Source organism: Microtus oregoni, unplaced genomic scaffold (assembly GCF_018167655.1).
Source record: "Microtus oregoni isolate MIOR12 unplaced genomic scaffold, Mior012 000003F_ref0000135, whole genome shotgun sequence".
Lineage (NCBI taxonomy): Eukaryota > Metazoa > Chordata > Mammalia > Rodentia > Cricetidae > Microtus > Microtus oregoni.
This window is the reverse complement of record NW_024543062.1, coordinates 36,822,514-36,844,849: the sequence shown is the minus strand read 5'-3', so window position 1 is coordinate 36,844,849 and position 22,336 is coordinate 36,822,514.

The window sequence follows — 22,336 nt, the reverse complement described above, 5'->3', positions numbered from 1 at the left end:
CCAGACATGAAGAAACATGCCTGTCTTGTTCTTTACAATTTCCTAGAAATTAGAATATAGTACTGTTGCTTGCAGATGTACATTGCTTACCCATGAACAAGCACCCATCAATAAATGTCCCTTATATGCAAGCACATAAAACTTTTTATTTTTGACAGTTAAGATATATAGAATATGCCTGCAATATATATGCACATATATGTTTATGTGTGATATAATACATATTCAACATGATATGTATTGTAAACATTTAATATTTTATTGGAGATAAGCAATTAAATACCTTCTTATACATATATTGTGAAATTGACAGGAAACAAATTTTAAAACATTGGATTTTTATGATATATAAAAGTAAATGATTTTGTTGATGCTGTTTTAGCTAATTTCAAAGATGCTTGCCAATAAAGAAAAGAGCAAATATGGATTATGTTTTTTATGTGCATTATAAATCTTGATAAAGTCCAGTATATAATATTTTATGTAATTTCTTTGTTCCTATTCAAATTATTTTGTATTAAAGTATATCTGGGTTTTTGCAGTTCTTGGTTAAGACAGTAGTTAAAAAATATTTCAAAATTGCTCATGCTGATATATGCATCCTTTGTGTATCTTATTTTTCAAGGAAAAGTGTATGCTTGTTTCATAAGGTTAAGAACTTTTTTTACAGCTAGTTAATTATTTTTAATTATCATATTAAGCTGTTAATTGAAAGTTGAAAATTATCTTCATTTAATATCATTCTCAGCTTAATCTCAGACAGATTTCCATGTTTTTCAGATACATACTAGGTAGCATCTCATATAAAAACAATTTTCATTTAATACTAAAAAGGAGGAGAAAAAGCAAAAGCAAAAATAAATCTGAAACCTTTTGCTCCTGTCATCAACATGAAGCCCATTTGATAACAATCTTTAGACTTCTTTAATGTAGTTCTTTCCAGGTCATTCATAGGCTGAAGAAAACCAACCAGCACAGAGCAGTTGTGCAGATTGTTGTCTCTGTTTGATGTGATTATAGAAGTATTTAAGGTTAGAAAACCTTAGAAGCTAGAGTCTGTTCAGAAAGATGATGTTCATTTGAGAAAATCACTTGTTGCTGGAGCTCTTTCCGCTCCTTCAGCCAATAGTTGCTGAGATACCAGCCCATTGGGGCATGGTCTCTCTTTCTTTAAAAAAGCAGTAACTGCCCTTGCTCGTGCTCTGGCTTCTGGCTCCACTTCCAGCGAGTAGGCTCCATTCCTGATTGTGCAGAGGACTATTGTCTAGGATGGTGATCTGTAAGTTTTCCCCCTTAAAATAAATAACCTCTCTAATAATCATAATTCCAAACTGGTGTGGGATTGTTTGTGACTTACAACTTCAATTGGTGCCTGAGCGAGTGGCTTTTGGGCTACCCACCTCTAAGCCTTTAGTCACTGCTTGGCTGCCAGGAGCTGGCGACCTCTCTGCTGGGACCTCCTTCCCCCCTCCATGCAGCCTAGAGCTGCTCTCAGCGAGTGACCACTGCACCACTGCCACCACCGTGGAAAGGAAAAAGCGAGCGAACAGAGCTCAGAAAGCGTGCCTCAGCTTGACCCCCCCCCCCCCCCCCAGCCACCCATGAGCTCACCAGCCAGCCATATTTGCCCACGCCTAGCAGCAACAGTGCCACTCAGGGCACATGACCACTCAGCGTCCTCTCTCCCCGGGCAGCTGAGTCCGACCTATGCTGTCGCCCAACTGTAGTTAAATAATTCACACAGAACATGGTCTGTGAGTTTAACTTCTGAATTTGAGTATATATTTTAGATTTTTTTTTCCGGTTCTGACTCCTCGGCCATGTGGATTCAGGTGCACCCTGCCACCTATTGGCAGGCAACAGTCATTACAGATAAATTTTCTTTCAATTAAATACAAATAATTACAGGTTTGCTTGAAAATGTCAGACATTACCATTCAAGATTTTCACAGCTTTTTTAATTATACCGTGGCAGAGATTTTACAAGAGGATATCCCACTGGTTTGGATATTCCTGGGGCTTATTATTCTACTTTTTTTGGTGGCTTCTTTAAAATATGGTTTGATATTAGAAAAACAATATAGTCCTTACAGAATGAATCCAGGATTCTTAGGGCAGAGGTTGAATGCTTAAGAAAGGGCACAACTGTTTTGAGTGACAACTTTCAGTCAGTTGAGGTAATTTCAAAAACAATTCAGACTGACACCAACCTCCTCCAGAAAGAGTTTAAAGTTCTCAAGGAGGAGAATAGATCTTTGTCTAATATGACTCTGTCAACTGAGCACAATTTAGAAAAGGTGCAGTCTAATATTAAACAGAGCTTCGCTGCTCTGGAGGAGGGGACAGCTGATTTGGCTCGTAAACTTCAATCCCTGTGTGTAGGTGTTGAAATATTATCTGAGAGGATTCAAACTACTGAATGCATTAATAAGACTTTATCAAAGGGGTATGAAAGATTAATGGACAGAATTTCAATACAAGAAGGCACAATTCATGCTATGAAAATTATGTCCAAGGATGAGATATTATCTTTAACAGACAAACTTTATACCTTAAAATCCTCAGTGAAGGCTTTGGAGCATAATTCTGGACAGAAGATTCAGGCCTTGCAGAAAGGCAATGGTAAACAGATTTCAAAAGATTGAGGAAGTTCTACAGGAGCAAACGATAGAAAGGCAAATTTTACCTCCATTAGAGAGTAAAACTCTCTGGGATAATTCCCATAAAGATCTACCTGCCTTTCCAGTAATAACAACAGAGAAGGTGACTGGTTCCTGAAACCCTAGGGTCATCAAGGAAGATGCATAGGAACCCGTCCATATGAATGATCTCAAAGAAATTAAACAGGCTGTAATGAGTTTTGGGCTACACTCCTCCTTCATTAAAGAGATACTAAAAACATTGTCTATCAGCAACAAGGCCATTCCCCCAAGATTGGATTCATTTGGTTTCAGCCATCCTAGAGAGTGGACTGCCATTGAATTGGAAATGCTTATTCAGGCAAGAGGCTAGTCTTTTAAAACAGCAGGAAAAAGCGAAGGGAATTGAGATTTCTCCAGATCAAATTCTAGGTGAAGGGCTCTTTTCTGACCCTCTGGAAGAAGCCAATTATGATGAACACACCCTATCCATATGTACTAGTGCAGACTTAAAGGCTTGGGACAGGGTTCAAGACCCAGGACAGAGAATGGAATCATATATCAGAGTTAAATGGGTCAGAGAGAAACCTTTAGTGAATTTTTACAAAGACTAACTAAAGCTGTACAAATAGGGATATCTGACCCAGAAGCAAGACATATAATTGTTGAGTCTGTGGCTTATGAGAATGCCAGTGTGGAATGCAAAAGGATCTTGGGGCCATTAAAGATCAGATCAGTGCCCTTGGATGAATGGGTCTTGCATACACTGAATGTTGATACATTTGACTATGGTACTGAACCATGGGTAGAAGAAACAATTTCCAATGGTAAAAGAAGACATCAAAATACCAAATGTTTTAATTGTGGCAAAATGGGACATATGAAAAGGAATTGTAGACAATGGATTTCCAGAAATACTAATAATGCCTCTTCTAGAAATAACAGAAATAGAAGGACTCAGCCTTCAGGTTTATGTAGGAGATGTGGAAAAGGCAGGCCTTGGACAAATGCGTGTAGGTCAACAAGATATAGACAAGGCAACCCGTAACCATTGGGAAACGCAATGAGGGGCCTCACACAGGCCCCCATGGCGAATGTGGTCCAGTCATTTCCAGTTACTGTAGAGAACGTGCCTCATCAGGAAAACTAGAAAGCCCCATGCCTGTTGTTAAAAACAATAACAGCCTGAAGGATGAGTTACGTGTATTTTGGCAGACTTCTATAAATGAACAATGACCAAAGTTAAGAGCATGTGTGAATGACATTTTTATTACTGACTTCCTGGACACAGGTACAGATGTAAGTATCATTACTCCAGAATCTCCTCCTCTTCAGGAGGTAGATGTTCAGTTCCTAGGAATTGGAACCCTCTCTTGAGTAAGACATAGCACAAGATGGGTTGAATGCATAGAGCCAGAAGTGGAATTAGGAAAACTAAGGCCATATGTAGCCAGTATTGCAGTGAATTTATGGGGCCGTGACCTATTGCAGCAGTGGAATACCCAAATTAATGTTCCTGCTGCTTTTAGAGTCTATATTTCTGAAGAAAATACTAAAAGATATTACAGACGGCAGATACCGGCAATTAGGGTTGTACAAGAACACAAAGCAATTGATGCCCCTTCACACGTACAGCCCTGCCTCTTAAATGGTTGACTGAGAAGCCAATATGGATCAAACAATGACTTTTAGCTGAGGAAAAGTTGCAGGCTTTAGAACAGTTGGTACAAGAGCAATTAGATGCTCGACATATAGAATAATCTACCAGCCCATGGAATTGTCCTGTATTTGTTGTTAAGAAAAAAATCTGGTAAATGGAGAATGGTGACAGTTCTCAGGACTATCAATAAGGTTATTCAACCTATGGGCCCTCTGCAATCTGGAATTCCTTTGCTCTCTTTATTACCAAAATGATGGCCTCTCATAGTTATTAATTTAAAGGATTGTTTCTTCACTATACCTTTACAAGAAAAGGATAGAGAAAAGTTTGCCTTCAGAGTGCCTACTTATAATAACTCTTAGCCTATGAGGAGGTACCAGTGGACTATCCTCCCATAGGGCATGTTGAACCTTGTGACAATATTTTGTAAATCAACCATTGCAAATTATTATTTGCAATTTCCCAAGCAATTTCCCAAGTCTATCATTTATCATTATATGGATGATATTCTGTTGTCTGATTCAAACATAGACACCTTAGAAAGACTGTTTGAAGAAGTAAAGATAGTTTTACCTAAAAGGGGATTGCAGATTGCTCCTGAAAAAAATACAGAGAGGAGATTCTGTTAATTATCTAGGTTATAAAATAGGTTTGCAAAAAATTAAAACGCAAAAGGCACAAATTAGGAGAGACCGGTTACAGACTCTTAGTGACTTCCAAAGATTGTTAGGAGACATTTCCAGTCTATGACCAGCTGTTGGGATAACACCTGATCTAATAGTTCATTTAAACAAAACCTTAGATGGTGATAAAAATTTGAATAGTCCCAGAAAACTGACATCTGAAGCAGAAAAGGAACTGACAATGATTGAGGAAATATTACAGGAGACACATGTGGATAGGGTAAATGCAAATCTTAGCTTCATCCTAGTCATATTGCCTTCCAGAATTTCTCCTAGGAAAGATACTATTTTAGAATGGATCTTTTTACCACAAAAACCAAGTAAAAAAATGAAAACATATGTAGAAAAGGTCTCTGAATTAATTATAAAAGGCAAACTGAGACTTTGTCAACTAGCAGGTATAGACTAACAGGTATATATATTATAATTTCTATAATGTATAGAAATTATAGTGCCTTTCACTACTAATGAAATAAAGAAGTTATGGGAAGACAATGAACCATGGAAAAGGGCTTGTGCTAATTTTTTTGGAGAAATTAATAGCAACTATCCCAAAAGTGATAGACTTAACCTCATAATGCCCTTATAATTCTGTCCAGAAGGCAGAATTATATGCCATTCTTATGGTGCTAAGGGATTATAAAGAACCTCTTAATATAGTTAAAGATTCACAATATGCTGAAAGAGTTATTTTGCATATTGAAACGGCTGAATTTATACCAGATGACACAGAGTTGACTTCATTGTTTATCCAGGTACAAGACATAATCAGGAATAGGCTTTGTCCAATGTACATAACACATATCGGTTCCCATACAGAACTGCCTGGTCCTCTAGCACAAGGTAACACTAAGATTGATCAGTTATTGATTGGAAGCATGTTGCAGGCCTCAGAATTTTATAAAAAGCATCACGTCAATAGTAAAGGCCTAAAGAAAGAATTTTCCTTTACATGGCAACAAGCTAAGGACATTATAAAGAGATGTCCTACTTGTTCTTTCTATAATCAAACACCATTGCCTGCAGGGAATAACCCTAAGGGTACTCAAAGGAATTAAAGCTGGCAGATGGATGTGTTCCACTTTATGGAATTTGGTAAAGTAAAAAATGTACACCACACCATAGACACGTATTCAGGTTTTCAATGGGCTATTGCCCTGAGCTCAGAAAAGGCTGAATCAGTAATCACACATTTATTGGAAGTTATGGCCATCATGGGTATACCTACACAAATAAAGACAGACAGTAGTCCAGCATATGTATCTAAGAAAATGAAACGCTTTTTTGCTTATTATAATATAAAACACATTACAGGTATACCAAAAAATCCTACAGGTCAGGCAGATATAGAAAGATCAAATCGTACTATAAAGGATATGCTGAACAAACAAAAAGGGATGGAAAATACCCCCAGAAATAGATTGCATAATGCTTTATTAATTTTGAATTTTCTTAATGCTGATGAGAAAGGAACAACAGTGGCAGAAAGACATTGGATAATGGAAAAGTCTTCTGAACTAAATCAACCAGCTTATTTCAAGGATGTGCTGACCTCTCAATGGAAACCAGGAGGTGTGTTACGTTGGGTAAGGGGTTTTGCTCTTGTTTCCACAGGAGAAGAAAAATTGTGGATACCATCAAAATTAATAAAGTTTCGATTTGAAGAGGAGAAACCTCTTGGAAAGGTGAAATGACAGCTCATCCACAATGATGATATTCATACAGGTGGTAAGAAAAACATATAGAATGGGGGCAGGGTTCTGTTCTTATCTCCACAGGAAAACATTCATCTTTGAAAAATTCAAGGGACCATGGATGTTTGAACACTGACAGATGGAAAAATAACTCTCCAAAAGGGACTAACAAGAAAACAGAATAAGTTCCGTAAGTATAAAAATCTAAGATATACAAAATCATATTTCTAAATTTATAGAGCTGGTTTTGGAGTTGGACTCTGGCTCAGTCCCTCTCTAATTCCAAGCCCGTTGTTAAGAGAAAAACACAGAGTTTCTGGAGTTTCTGTCTTATGTCAAGAGCCATGTTATGGGACAGAAAGAAATATGAGTTTAGATGACATCATTGCTTTTCTTCATATCTATCATATTTTTCATTGAATATACCTATCATGTCTTTCATTGAATATATGTATGTCTATATATGTCTATATGATTATATGTTTAAGTTTTTCACAATGAACAATGAGTTTTTCCTGCAGTGATATTTGAAGTGTCCAGGAAGATGATGGGGTCCCATACCAACAACTCCACCTGGTTGATATGATGTCATGATACAGATAGTGCTACTAAAAGACATGTTTTGGGTACCAGCTGCACAAGATGGTTTCAACTTGGTTAGCTGAAATGGTGCACATCTTGTACAACATTCTGGCCAGACATGCACAAAATACTCAGAGACTATTTGAAATTATAAAAGATATTGATCTTGAAATTTAACCATCATTTTACTTTCACAAGATCCCCCAGAAAGAACATCGCCCCCATGACAGCTGGAAGTAATTCTAGAGGACGACTTCCCCTCTCCCAGTAAAGTTTGTCCTTGGGTTTAGGAACATTATTTAGGGGTTGATTATAATTAGTATATGGTTGAGGGTTGCGGGAGGAATTTTATAAGCTCAGGGATCATTTTGAAAAGAGAGAGAGAGAGAGAGAGAGAGAGAGAGAGAGAGAGATAATTGGATGAAGGGATAATAGATTTGTAATTGTGAGTTACTGTTTTTAGACAAATATATTGGTATCAATTCTTGTATATTGATACAAAGTTAAATTATATTGACTATTGTATGCATGCATGATTCTATCCCTGTTTAAAACATTTTTATGTATTGATATATATTGTATATATATATATATATATTTATATATATATAATCAATTTACCATATTACAGTGTACATTTCTACCTTTGATAAAGATACTTATATATTGTTTATGTATTGATATATATTTACCATATTGCATTGTATATTTGTACATTGTTTATATTTTGAGGTCATATTGTCCTCATTTATTGCACAGTTGTTCATTGTCTTAGTCTTTAAGTTAGATAGGTATTGAGAATTATATAGATCAGACCCAACCAGCACGGAGATCTGATCTCGGCACCAGGAAAGCCATCATCGGGGTAAGATTCGGACTCGTGGCAGCAACCCGCGACAAGGAACTCGGAAGTTCCTCATCCTCCCTATACTTCCTGGGCTTCCTGCTGGGCCTATACTCCCAGCATACTGCCTCTCTCTTCCTATCCCACCCAGCTTGCATCCAGAACCCTCCCCCTTTCTGCCTCCCTTCCCTCTTCAGGGTGCTGGGGACGGATCCTGAGGGCAACCTTGCGAGTGGGAGCTCCTTGGTTTCAATAGCCTGCCAGCAGCATGCAAGGTAGGTGCTTTGTTTACGAGCTACCCAACCAGCATGGAGATCTGATATCGGCACCAGGAGAGCCATCACTGGGGAGTGCCATCACTGAGAAGGTACATCAATAGGCTAGGAGACCTAATCCTGTAAAAGAATATCCATAGGGAAGCATTTGGAGGAAGAGATGGGCAGGCCCCAATGCAAGAACTCACCCAACAATCTGAAAAACAACATGAAACCAAATCCCAGCGACCTCACAACAGGAGGACATGGACACCTTAATGAAGAAGTAGAATAAATTGACTTTATGAAAATGATTGATGACCTTAAACAGCATGTAAAAAATGACCTTATAGAAATGGATGAGAAGTATAACAGAAAGTTTGAAGAATTTAATAAATCATTGAATGATACCCTAAGAAACCAAGGAAAAACAATCAAACAGATAATGGAAACAGTTCAAGACTTGAAAACTGAAATGGAGGCAAAGAAGAAAACACAAACAGAGGGCCGGCTGGACATGGAAAATCTAGGTAAATGAATAAAGACTACAGAAACAAGCATAACCAGCAGAATACAAGAGATAGAAAAAGAATCTCAGATTCTGAAGATACCATAGAGAAAATAAACACACTGATCAAAGAAAGCAGCAAGTCCAACAAACTCTCATCACAAAAAATTCAGGAAATATTGGACACAATAAAAAGATCAAACCTAAGAATAATAGGAGTAGAAGGAGAAGAAGTGCAGCTCAAGGGTACAGAAAATATATTTAATAAAATTATAGAAAAAAACTTCTCCAACCTAAAGAAAGATGTGCCTAGGAAGGTTCAAGAAGCATATAGAACACCGAATAGGCTGGATCAAAAAAAAATCCCCTCAACATATAATAATCAAAACACAGAGCATACAGAATAAGGAAAGAATGTTAAGAGCTGCAAAGGAAAAAGGCCAAGTTACTTATAAAAGTAAACCTATCAGACATACACCTGACTTCTCTATGGAAACCATGAAAACCAAAATGTTCTGGATAGATATAGGGCAGAAACTAAGAACCCATGGATGCAAGCACAGACTACTATACCCAGCCAAGCTTTCGTTCACTATAAATGAAGAAAACAAAATTTTCCAGGATAAAAACAAATTTAAAAAATACGTAGCCACAAATCCAGCCTTACAGAAAATAATAGAAGGAAAATCACTAACCAAGGAGTCCAACAGTGCCCGCAATAACTCAGATATCTAGAGACCCTTCACCAGCACAATTCAAAGAAGGGAAACACACAAACTCTACTACTAAAAAAGTGACCGGAGTTAACAACCACTGGTCATCAATATCACTTAATGTCAAAGGACTCAACTCACCTATAAAAAGGCACAGGCTAAGAGATTGGATACGAGAACAGGATCCAACATTCTGCTGTTTACAAGAAACACATCTCAACCAGAAAGACAGGCACCTACTCAGAGTAAAGGGCTGGGAAAAGGCTAATCAAGGAAATGGACCTAAGAAACAAGCAGGTGTGACCATACTAATTTCTAACAAAGTTGACTTCAAACTTAAATCAATCAGAAGAGATGGAGAGGGTCATTTTATACTCATAACAGGAACAATTCATCAGGATGAAGTCTCAATACTGAATATCTATGTCCCTAATATAAAATCACCCACTTACATAAAATAAACATTACTAAAACTCAAGGCAGCCATCAAACCGCACACACTAATAATAGGAGACTTCAAGATTCCTCTCGCACCAATGGACAGGTCAATCAAACAGAAACCTAACAGAGAAATGAGAGAATTAATAGAGGTAATGAATCAATTGGACTTAACAGACATCTATAGAATATTCCACCCAAATAGGAAAGAATATACCTTCTTCTCTGCAGCTCATGGAACCTTCTCAAAAATTGACCACATACTCAGTAACAAAGCAAACTTACACAGTTACAAAAAAATATTAGTAACCACCTGTGTCTTATCAGATCACCATGGATTAAAGTTAGAATTCAACCGTAATGCTACCCCCAGAAAGCCTACAAACTCAAGGAAACTGAACAGGCAACAACCGAACCATACCTGAATTAAGGAAGAGATAAAGAAAGAAATTAAAGTATTCTTTGAATTCAATGAAAATAAAGAAACAACATACTCGAACTTATGGGACACTATGAAAGCAGTGCTAAGAGGAAAGTTCATAGCACTAAGTGCCCAATTAAAGAAAACAGAGAAAGCATACATTGGAGACTTAACAGACCACCTGAAAGCTCTAGAAAAAAACAAAAAGAATCAGACTCACCTAGGAGGAGTAGAAGACTTGAAATAATGAAACTGAGGGCTGAAATCAACAAAATAGAAACACAGAAAACAATCCAAAGAATCAATGAAACAAAAAGTTGGTTCCTGGAGAATATCAACCAGATTGATAAACTCCTATCCAAACTAATCAAATGGCAGAGAGAGAATATGCAAATTAATAAGATCATAAATGAAAAGGGGGACATAACCACAGACACAGAGGAAATTTAGAGAATAATTAAATCTTACTACAAAAGCCTGTATGCCACAAAACTGGAAAATGTAAAAGAAATGGACACTTTTTCAGATAAATACAATATACCAAAGTTAAAGCAGGACCATGTGAACAATCTAAATAGACCTAATAATCTCGAAGAATTAGAAGCTGTTATCAAAAACCTCCCTACCAAAAATAGCCCAGGACCAAATGGCTTCAACGCGGAATTCTACCAGAACTTCCAAGAAGAACTAATACCTATACTCCTTAATGTATTTCACAATATAGAAAAAGAAGAGTCATTGCCAAATTCCTTTTGTGAAGCTACAGTTACTCTGATACAAAAACCACACAAATACTCAACCACGAAAGAGAATTACAGGCCAATCTCACTCATGAATATTGACGCAAAAATCTTCAACAAAATACTGGCAAACCGAACCCAAGAACACATTAGAAAAATTATCAATTATGATCAAGTAGGCTTCATCCCAGAAATGAAGGGGTAGTTCAACATAGGAAAATATATCTATGGGGGCTGGAGAGATGACTCAGCGGTTAAGAGCATTGCCTGCTCTTCCAAAGGTCCTGAGTTCAATTCCCAGCAAGTGCATGGTGGCTCACAACCATCTGTAATTGGGTCTGGTGCCCTCTTTTGACCTACAGGCATACACAAAGACAGTACATTCTATACATAATAAATAAATAAATATAAATAAATATTTTTTTAAAAAAGAAAATGTATCAATATAATTCATCATATAAATAAACTGAAAGAAAAAAACATATGATCATTTCATTAGATGCTGAAAAAGCATTTGACAAAATTCAACATCCCTTTATGATAAAAGTCTTGGAGGGATAAGGGATACAAGGGTCATACCTAAATATAATAAAATCTATTTACATCAAACCGATAGCTAACATCAAATTGAACGGAGAGAAACTCAAGGCCATCCCACTAAAATCAGGAACATGACAAGGCTGTCCACTCTCTCCATACCTCTTCATTATATTGCTTGAAGTTCTAGCAATAGCAATAAGCAAACAAAAGGGGATCAAGGGGATTCAAATTGGAAAGGAAGAAGTTAAACTTTTGTTATTTGCAGATGACATGATAGTGTACATAAGCGACGCCCAAAACTCCACCAAAGAACTTTTACATCTGATAAACAGCTTTAGTAATGTGGCAGGATACAAGATCAACTCCAGAAAATCAGTCGCCCTATTATACACAAAGGATATGGAAGCAGAGAGGGAAATCAGAGAAGCTTCACCATTCACGATAGCTACAAATAGCATAAAATATCTTGGAGTAAATATAACCAAGGAAGTGAAAGATCTATTTGACAAGAACTTTAAGGCATTGAAGAAAGAATTTGAAGAGGATACCAAAAAATGGATGGACCTCCCTTGCTCTTGGATTGGGAGGATCAACATAGTAATAATGGCAATTCTACCAAAGGCAATTTATAGATTCAATGCAATCCCCATCAAGATCCCATCAAAATTCTTCACAGATCTGGAGAGGACAATAATCAACTTTATATGGAGAAACAAAAAACCCAGGATATCCAAAACAGTCTTATATAATAAAGGAACTTCTGGAGGCATTACCATCCCTGACTTCAAACTCTATTACAGAGCTACAGTAATGAAAACAGTGTGGTACTGGCATAAAAACAGAGAAGTCGACCAATGGAATCATATATAAGACCCGGATTCTATCCCACAAACTTATGAACACCTCATTTTCGATAAGGGAGCTCAAAGTATACAATGGAAGAAAGAAAGCATCTTCAACAAATGGTGCTGGCACAACTGGATGTCAACCTGTAGAAGAATGAAAATAGACCCATATATATCACCGTGCACAAATCTCAAGTCCAAATAGATTAAAGACCTCAATATCAGCCCGAACACACTGAAAAGGATAGAAGAGAAAGTGGGAAATACCCTACAACAAATGGGCACAAGAGATCGCTTCCTATGTATAACCCCAGAAGCACAGACATTAAGGTCAACATTGAATAAATGGGACCTACTTAAACTGAGAAGCTTCTGTAAAGCAAAGGACACTGTCACTAAGACAGAAAAGCAAGCTACTGATTGGGAGAGGATCTTCACCAACCCCGCAACAGACAAAGGTCTGATCTCCAAAATATATAGAGAACTCAAGAAACTAGACTTTAAAATGCTAATTTACCCAATTAAAAAATGGGGCACTGAACTGAAAAGAGAATTCTCAACAGAAGAAGTTCAAATGGCCAAAAGGCACTTTTGTCGTGCTCAACTTCCTTAGCAATCAGGGAAATGCAAATCAAAACAACTTTGAGATATCATCTTACACCTGTCAGAATGGCTAAAGTCAAAAACACCAACGATAACCTTTGCTGGAGAGGCTGTGGGGGAAAGGGTACCCTCATCCATTGCTGGTGGGAATGCAATCTTGTGCAACCACTGTGGAAGTCAGTGTTTCAGTTTCTCAGGAAATTCGGGATCATCCTACCCCTGGACCCAGCAATACCACTCCTGGCAATATACCCAAGAGATGCTCTATCATATGACAAAAGCATTTGTTCAAATATGTTCATAGCAGTATTATTTGTAATAGCCAGAACCTGGAAACAACCTAGATGCCCTTCAATGGAAGAATGGATGAAGAAAGTATGGAATATAATACACACTAGAGTATTACGCTGTGGTAAAAAACAATGACTTCTCAAATTTTGCATGCAAGTGGATGAAAATAGAAAACACTATTCTGAGTGAGGTAACCCAGACCCAAAAAGATGAACATGGGATGTACTCACTCATAATTGGTTTCTAGCCATAAATAAGGGTCACGGCGTCTACAATAGGTGAACCTAAAGAAGCTAAGTAAGAAGGTGAACCCAAGGAAAAACATATAGTTATCCTCTTGGCTAAGGGAAGTAGACAAAATTGCCGGGGAGAAAATTGGGATCTTGGGGGTGGGGTGGGATGGGGGTAAGGGGAGATGGGGAGAGAAAAGGTAAAAGGGAAGGAGGGGGGGTCTTGGGGAAACAGGAGGATTGGGATAAAGGAAGGGTGGATAGGGGAGCACGGAACCACAATTCTTAGTTAAGGTAGCCACTTTAGGGTGGGCAAGAGACTTGACCCTAGAGGGGCTCCCAGGTTCCCTAGCTGAGGTTCCCAGTTAGTTTCTTGGCAGCTGAGGATAGGGAACCTGAAATGACCCCATCCTAGAGCAATAATGATAAATATCTTGCATATCATCATAGAACCTTCATCTGGTAATGGATGGAGATAGAGACAGAGACCCACACTGGATCAATGGACTGAGTTCCCAAGGTCCCAATGAGGAGCAGAAGGAGGGAGAACATGAGCAAAGAAGTCAGGACCACGAGGGGTGCACCCACCCACTGAGACAGTGGAGCTGATCTACTGGGAGCTCACCAAGGCCAGCTGGACTGTGACCGAAAAAGCATGGGATAAAACCGGACTCTCTGCACATGGCGAACAATGAGGGCTGATGAGATGCCAAGGACAATGGCACGGGGTTTTGATCCTATGTAATGTGCTGGCTTTGTGGGAGCCTAGCCAGTTTGAATGTTCACCTTCCTAGATATGGACGGAGGGGGGAGGTCCTAGGACTTACCACAGGGCAGGGAACCCTGACTGCTCTTTGGACTGGAGAGGGAGGGAGAGAGGAGTGGGGGATGGGGAGAAGGGTGGGAGGAGGGGGAAGGAAATGGGAGGCTGGGAGGAGGTGGAAACTTGTTTTTTTTTGTTTTTTTTTTCTCCTTTTCTCAATAAAAAAAAGGAAAATAAATAAATAAATAAAAAAGTTAGGCAGTCCTTTTCATGAATTTGTTAACAAAACTTATGCAAAAAATACCTCTTCATTTTTGATTTTTTTCCCAAAAACTTACTTAGATAATGCATTAGCCTGAGTATTAGGGATGACATTTGCCCTTGTCTTATAAAATAGTTCTTAAGCAATATCAAAAAAGTAATATGTCACACTGAAAAATCATACTACAGACAGCATGTTGCTCAAGAAGTTGACTTTATGCCTTGACTGATGTAATAATTTAGAAAATAAAATAAAATATGTAATTTTAGAAACAGAAATTGTGAAGTCTAATGTTTCTTTCCAGTTTTATTGATATAACATTAAGCTATGGGAAGTAACCTTGTGAGATATTGATTTTCTTGCACCATTTCTTTGTGAAAAAATACATTAGTCTGATTTCTTTGGGCTTTGACTTTCTACTCATATTACTGGGAAAAACAGTGATTTTTGCAAGTATAGAAAGCTATAAAATAAGTCAGGGCAGTGGTGGTTCATGCCTTTAATCCCAGCACTCGGCAGGCAGAGGCAGGTGGATCTCTGTGAGTTTGAGGTCAGCCTGGTCTACAAGAGCTAGTTCCAGGGCAGACTTCGAAGCTATAGAGAAACCCTGCCTCAAGAAAACCAAAAAAGAAGAATAAGAATAAGAATGAGAGTGAGAATGAGAATGAGAAGGAGAAGGAGAAGGAGAAGGAGAAGAGGAGGAGGAGGAGGAGGAGGAGGAGGAGGAGCAGGAGGAGGAGAAGAAGGAGGAGAAGGAGGAGAAGGAGAAGGAGGAGAAGGAGGAGAAGGAAGAAGAAGAAGAAGAAGAAGAAGAAGAAGAAGAAGAAGAAGAAGAAGAAGGTTATAAAATAGACAGCCGTTTATGCCACCTCCAAATGGTTGTTTCCTGCAAGCTCCATGGAGACTAATTCTTGGTGGACATAAGAGGTGAGACAACCATGGCCTTGCAACTCTAGACCCCCCACACCCTAAAACCTGCAGTGCATTTTTAAAAGCCTGCAGGGAGCTGGTCTGCTAGAGAGCCATCTACCCTGCCCCCAATGTGTTGTTATCTGGGAGCTTCATAGAGACCAATTTTTATAGAAATAACAGTTGAAGGAAGAGATGGGAAGGTGCCAACACAAGAACCCTCCAACATCCTAAAAAGCATGGTACCACCATATCACAACAGACACACAACAGGAAGACTTGATCATCTTAACACAGAAGATATAAAAGAAAACAACTTTAAACAATACTTAATGAAAATGATGGAAACATTTAAAGAGAAAGTGAAAAACTCCCTTAAAGAAATGGAGGAGAAGACAAAAAAAATGCTGAAAGAAATTAATAAATCCCTCAAAGAAACACAAGAAAAAAAAACCAATTAAATAGGTGAAGGAAACATTTCAAGATTTGAAGATTGAAATAGAGGTAACAAAGAAAACACAAACTGAGGGAACTATAGAAATGGAAAATATGGGTAAATGAACAGGAACTACAGAGACAAGTATAACCAACAGAATACAGAGCTAGAAGAAATAATCTCAGACACTAAAGACTCTATTGAGGAAACAGACTCATTGGCCTGTTAATTAGTGAGAACACTAAATTCAACAAATTCTGAAGACAAAACATTCGGAATATCTGGGACACCATAAAAAGACCAAATCTGAGGATAATAGGGAAGGAGAAGAATTCCAGCAAAAAGACACAGAAATATATTCAACAATGTTATAGAAAAAAGTACAAGAAGCGTAAATAACGCCAAATAGACTGAATCAAAAAAGACAGCCTCCAAAAGACACTTAAGGTCATGCTCAACTTCCTTAGCGATCAGGGAAATGCAAATCAAGACAACTTTAAGATACCATCTTACACCTGTCAGAATGGCTAAAATAAAAAAAAAACACCAATGATAGCCTTTGCTGGAGAGGTTGTGGAGAAAGGGGTACACTCATCCATTGCTGGTGGGAATGCAAACTTGTGCAACCACTTTGGAAAGCAGTGTGGTGGTTTCTCAGGAAATTCAGGATCAAACTACCCCTGGACCCAGCAATACCACTCTTGGGAATATACCCAAGAGAGGCCTTATCATACAACAAAAGTATATGCTCTACTATGTTCATAGCAGCATTGTTTGTAATAGCCAGAACCTGGAAACAACCTAGATGCCCTTCAATGGAAGAATGGATAAAGAAAGTATGGAATGTAGACATATTAGAGTATTACTCAGCAGCAAAAAACAAGGACTTCTTGAATTTTGCATAGAAATGGATGGAAATAGAAAACACTATCCTGAGTGAGGTAAGCCAGACCCAAAAAGATGAACATGGGATGTACTCACTCATATTTGGTTTCTAGCCATAAACAAAGGACATTGAGCCTATAATTAGTGATCCTAGAGAAGCTAAATAAGGAGAACCCAAAGAAAAACATATAGGCATCCTCCTGAATATTAACCTTCATCAGGCGATGAAAGGAGACAGAGACAGAGACCCAATTTGGAGCACTGGACGGAAATCTCAAGGTCCAAATCAGGAGCAGAAGGAGAGAGAGTTCAAGCATGGAACTCAGGACCGCAAGGGGTGTACCCACACACTGAGACAATGGGGACGCTCTATCGGGAACTCATCAAGGCAAGCTGGCCTGGGTCTGAAAAAGCCTGGGATAAAACCAGATTCACTGAACATAGCGGACAATGGGGACGACTGCGAACTCAAGAACAATGGCAGTGGGTTTTTGATCCTACTGCATGTACTGGCTTTGTGGGAGCGTAGGCAGTTTGGATGCTCACCTTACTAGACCTGAATGGAGGTGGGTGGTCCTTGGACTTCCCACTGGGCAAAGAACCCTGATAGCTCTATGGGCTGACAAGGGAAGGTAACTTGATTGGGGGAGGGGGAGGAAAATGGGAGGAGGTGGCAGGGAAGAAACATAAATCTTTAATAAATAAATAAACGGAAAAAAAGTATTTGTTAAATAAATAATTTTAAATGATATAATATTTGGGAATTAACTTTTCATCAAGAGTTAATTTTAATAAAATATTTCATATAAGTAAAAAAAAGACAGCCTCTTGCAATATAATAATCAAAACACAAAACATACAGAATAAAAAAGAATATTAAGAGCTGCACAAGAAAAAGGTCAAGTAACATATAAAGGAAAGCCTATCAGAATTACACCTGACTTCTCAATGGAAAACATGAAAGCCAGAAGGTCCTGTATATATGTGCTGCAGACACTAAGAGATCATGGATGCCAGCCCAGACTACCATACCCAGCAAAGCTTTCATTCACTACTGGTGGAGAAAACAAGATATTCAAAGATAAAAACAGATTTAAAAAAATATGTATCCTCAAACCCAGCCTTACAGAAAGTACTAGAAGGAAAACCCCAACCTGAGGAAGCTAACTACACCCACAATGACACAGGCACCTGATAACCCACAACAGCATAATCCAAAGAAGGGAAACACACAAACACTACTGCTGAAAGATAACCGGAGCTAACAACCTTCAGTCATTAATGTTGTTTAATATCAATGGTCTCAATTCATCTATAAAAAGACACAGGCTAAGGGAATGGATACATAAATAGTATCCAACACTTTGCTATTTACAAGAAACACACCTCAACCTCAAAGAAAGACACTACTTCAGAGCAAAGGGATCAGAAAAGGTTTTACAATCAAAAAGACCTAGGAAACAAGCAGATGTAGCTATTCTTATTTCTAATAGAATTGATTTTAAACTAAAATCAATCAGAATAGATGGAGAAGGACATTTTGTACTCATTACAAGAATAATTTATCAAGATGAAGTCTCAATCCTGAATGTTGATACTCCAATTAAAGAACACCCACATATGTAAAAGAAACATCACTGAATCTTGAATCACATATCAAAGCCGACACACTAGTAATAGGAGATTTCATCATTCCTCTCTTGAAAATGGACAGGTCAAACAGACAGAAACTTAACAAAGAAAAAAGAGAACTAATAGATGTAATGAATCAAATGAACTTAATAGAGATCTATAGAACATTCCACCAAAATAAAACAATATATACCATCTTCTCAGTACCTCATAAAATCTTCTCTAACATTAATCACATTCTTGGTAACAAAGCAAACATCCACAGATGTAAAAAATGGAGTAATCCACTGTGTCTTATCAGATCACCATAGAGTAAAGTTAGAATTCAAAAATACTACTTCCATAAAGCCTACAAACTCATGGAAACTGAACAGTCAAATACTGAAGCACTCCTGGTTGAAGGAAGAAATAAATTAAAAAAATTAAAATCTTCCTTGAATTCAATGAAAATGAAGGCACAACATATCCAATCCTATGGGATACTATGAAAGCGGTGCTAAGAGCACATAAAGAAAACAGAGAAAGCTCACGTCAGTGACTAAACAGCATGCCTGAAAGATTTAGAAAAAAAAAAAGAAGAAGCAGACTCACCCAATAGGAGAAGAAGACAGGAAATAATCAAGTTAAGGGCTAAAATCAACATTATAGAAACACAGAAAATAATACAAAAATCAATGAAACAAAGAGCTGGTTCTTTGAGAAAATCAACAAGAGTGACAAACCCTTATCCAAGCTAATCAAAACACACAGAGAGAACATCCAAATTAACAAAATCGGAAATGAAAAGGAGGATATAACAAGAGACACTGAGAAAATTCAGAGAATCATTAGGTCCTCCTACAAAAATCTGTACTTCACAAAACTGGAAAATAAATGGAAACTTTTTTAGATAGATACCAAATTAAATCAAGACCATGTGAGCAATTTAAATAGACCTCTAAGCTGCAAGGAGATAGAAGCTGCCATCAAAAACCTCCCAAACAAAAAATTCCTAGGGCCAGATGGTTTTAGTGCAGAATTCTACCAAAATTTTTAAGAAGAGCTCATAAATATACTCCTCAAAGTGTTCCACATAACAGAAAGAGAAGGCTCACTGCCAAACTCTTTTTATGAAGCTACAGTTATCCTGATACCAAAATCACACAAAGACTCAAACAAGGAAGAATTACAGACCAATCTCACTCATGAACATAGATGCAAAAATGCTCAATAAAATTCTGGCATACTGAATCCAAGAACACATCAAAAAAAATCATCCAACATAACCAAGTTCATCCCAGAGGTGCAGGGCTGGTTCAACATACAAAAATTAATCAATGTAATCCACTATATAAATAAACTGAAAGAAAAAAATCATATGATCATTTCATTGGATGTTGAAAAAGCATTTGACAAAATTCAACAACCCTACATGATGAAGATATTGGAGAAATTAGGGATACAAGGATCATATCTAAATATAATAAAAGCAATATACAGAAAGCCAACAGCTAACATCAAATTAAATGGAGAGAAACTCAAAGTGATTCCACTAAAATCAGGAACAAGACAAGGCTGTCTGCTCTTTCCATATCTCTTCAACATAGTTCTTGAAGTTATAGAACTAACAATAAAACAACATAAGGAGACCAAGGGGATTTAAATTGGAAAGGAAGAAGTTAAACATTTGTAGTTTGCAGATGATATGATAGTGTATAATTGACCCCAAAAACTGCCAGAAACCTCCTACAGCTGATAAATACCTTCAGTGAAGTGGCAGGATACAAGATCAACTTGAAAAAAAAAATCAGTAGCCTTCCTATAAACAAAGGATAAAAAGGCTGAGAGGGAAATAAGAAAAACAGCACTTTTCACAATAGCTACAAATCAAATAAAATATCTTTGGATAACACTAAAAAAGGATGTGAAAGACCAATTTGACAAGAATTTTATGTCTTTGAAGAAAAAACTTGAAGAAGATACCAGAAAATGGGAAGATTTCCCATGCTCTTTGATAGGAAGGATCAATATAGTAAAAATGGCAATCCCAATCAAAGGCAATTTATAGACTCAATGCAATCCCAATTAAAATCCAATACAATTCTTCACAGACATTGAAAGAATGACACCAACTTCATATGGAAAAAACAAGAAACCCAGCATAGGCAAAAAAATTCCTGTACAACAACTGCCAGAGGCATTGCCATCCCTGACATCAAGCTCTATTACAGATTTACAGTAATGAAAACAGCTTGGTATTGGTATAAAAACAGAGATGTTGACCAGTGGAATAGAATTGATGACCCAGGTATTTTTTCACCCACCTATAAACAACTGATTTTTTGACAAAGATGCTAAAATTATACAATGAAAAAAAAGAAAGCATATTCAAAAAAATGGTGCTGCCATGACTGGATGTCAACCTGCAGAATAAAAATAGATCCATAACTGTTGCCATGCACAAAACTCAAGTCCAAATGCATTAAAGACCTCAATATAAGTCTGACCACACTGAACCTGATAGAGAAGAAAGTGGGAAGTAACCTTCAATGCATGGATACAGGAGACCACTTCCTGAATATAATCCCAGTAGCACAGACAATAAGAGCATCAATAAATAAGTGGGAGCCCCTAAAACTAAGAAGCTACTGTAAAGCAAAGGACACACTCAATAAGACAATAAAGCAGTCTACTAAATGGGAAAAAGCCTTCACCAACTCCAAATCAGACAAAGGACTGATCTCCAACATATATATATATATATATATATATATATATATATATATATATATATATGTATATGTGTGTGTGTGTATGTGTGTGTGTATGTATATAAATACATATATATGTATATATATATATGTAAAAACTCAAGAAATTACACATTTAAAATTCTAAACAACCCAATTAAAAAGTGGTATATTGAATTAAAACAGAGAATTCTCAACAGAAGAATTTCAAATGGCCAAAAGATACTTAAGGACATTTTCTTCTTCCTTAGCTATCATGGTAATGCAAATCAAAACAACTTTGAGATACCGTCATACACCTGTCAGAATGGGTAAGATCAAAAACACTAATTATAGCTTATGCTGGAGAGGTTGTGGAGCAAGGGGAACACTCATCCATTACTGGTGTGAATTCAAACTTGTACAACCACTTTGGAAATCAGTGTGGGAGTTTCTCAAAAAATTGGGAATCAGCCTACTTCAGGATCCAGCAATCCTACTCTTGGTAAGATGCTCAATCGTACTACAAGAGCATTTGTTCAACTATGTTCATAGCAGCATTACTTGTAATAGCCAGAACCTGCAAACAACCTAGATGCCCCTCAACTGAAGAATCGATAAAGTGTGGCACATCTACTCTATACATTAGAGTACTACTCAGCAGTAAAAAATAATTACATCTTGAATTTTGCATGCAAATGGACAAACTTAGTGAGTGAGGTAACGCAGATCCCCCCCCCCAAAATATGGTATGTACTCACTCATAAGTGGATACTAGTCATAAACAAAGGACAATGAGCCTATAGTTCAGGATCCTAAAGAAACTAAGTAAAATGTGAACCCAAATAAAAACATATATAGACCCACCTGGAATTTAGAATCAGACAAAAATTTGGGAGCAGGGTGGCAGGGAGTAGAAAGAAGGGGAGAAGGGGGAATAAGGACAACTTGAGGGAATGGGATAGTCGAGATGGAGGAAGTACAGATATGAGATGAAAGAAAGAGATATCTTGATTGGGAGAGCCATTATGGAGTTAGAAAGAAACCTGGCTCTAG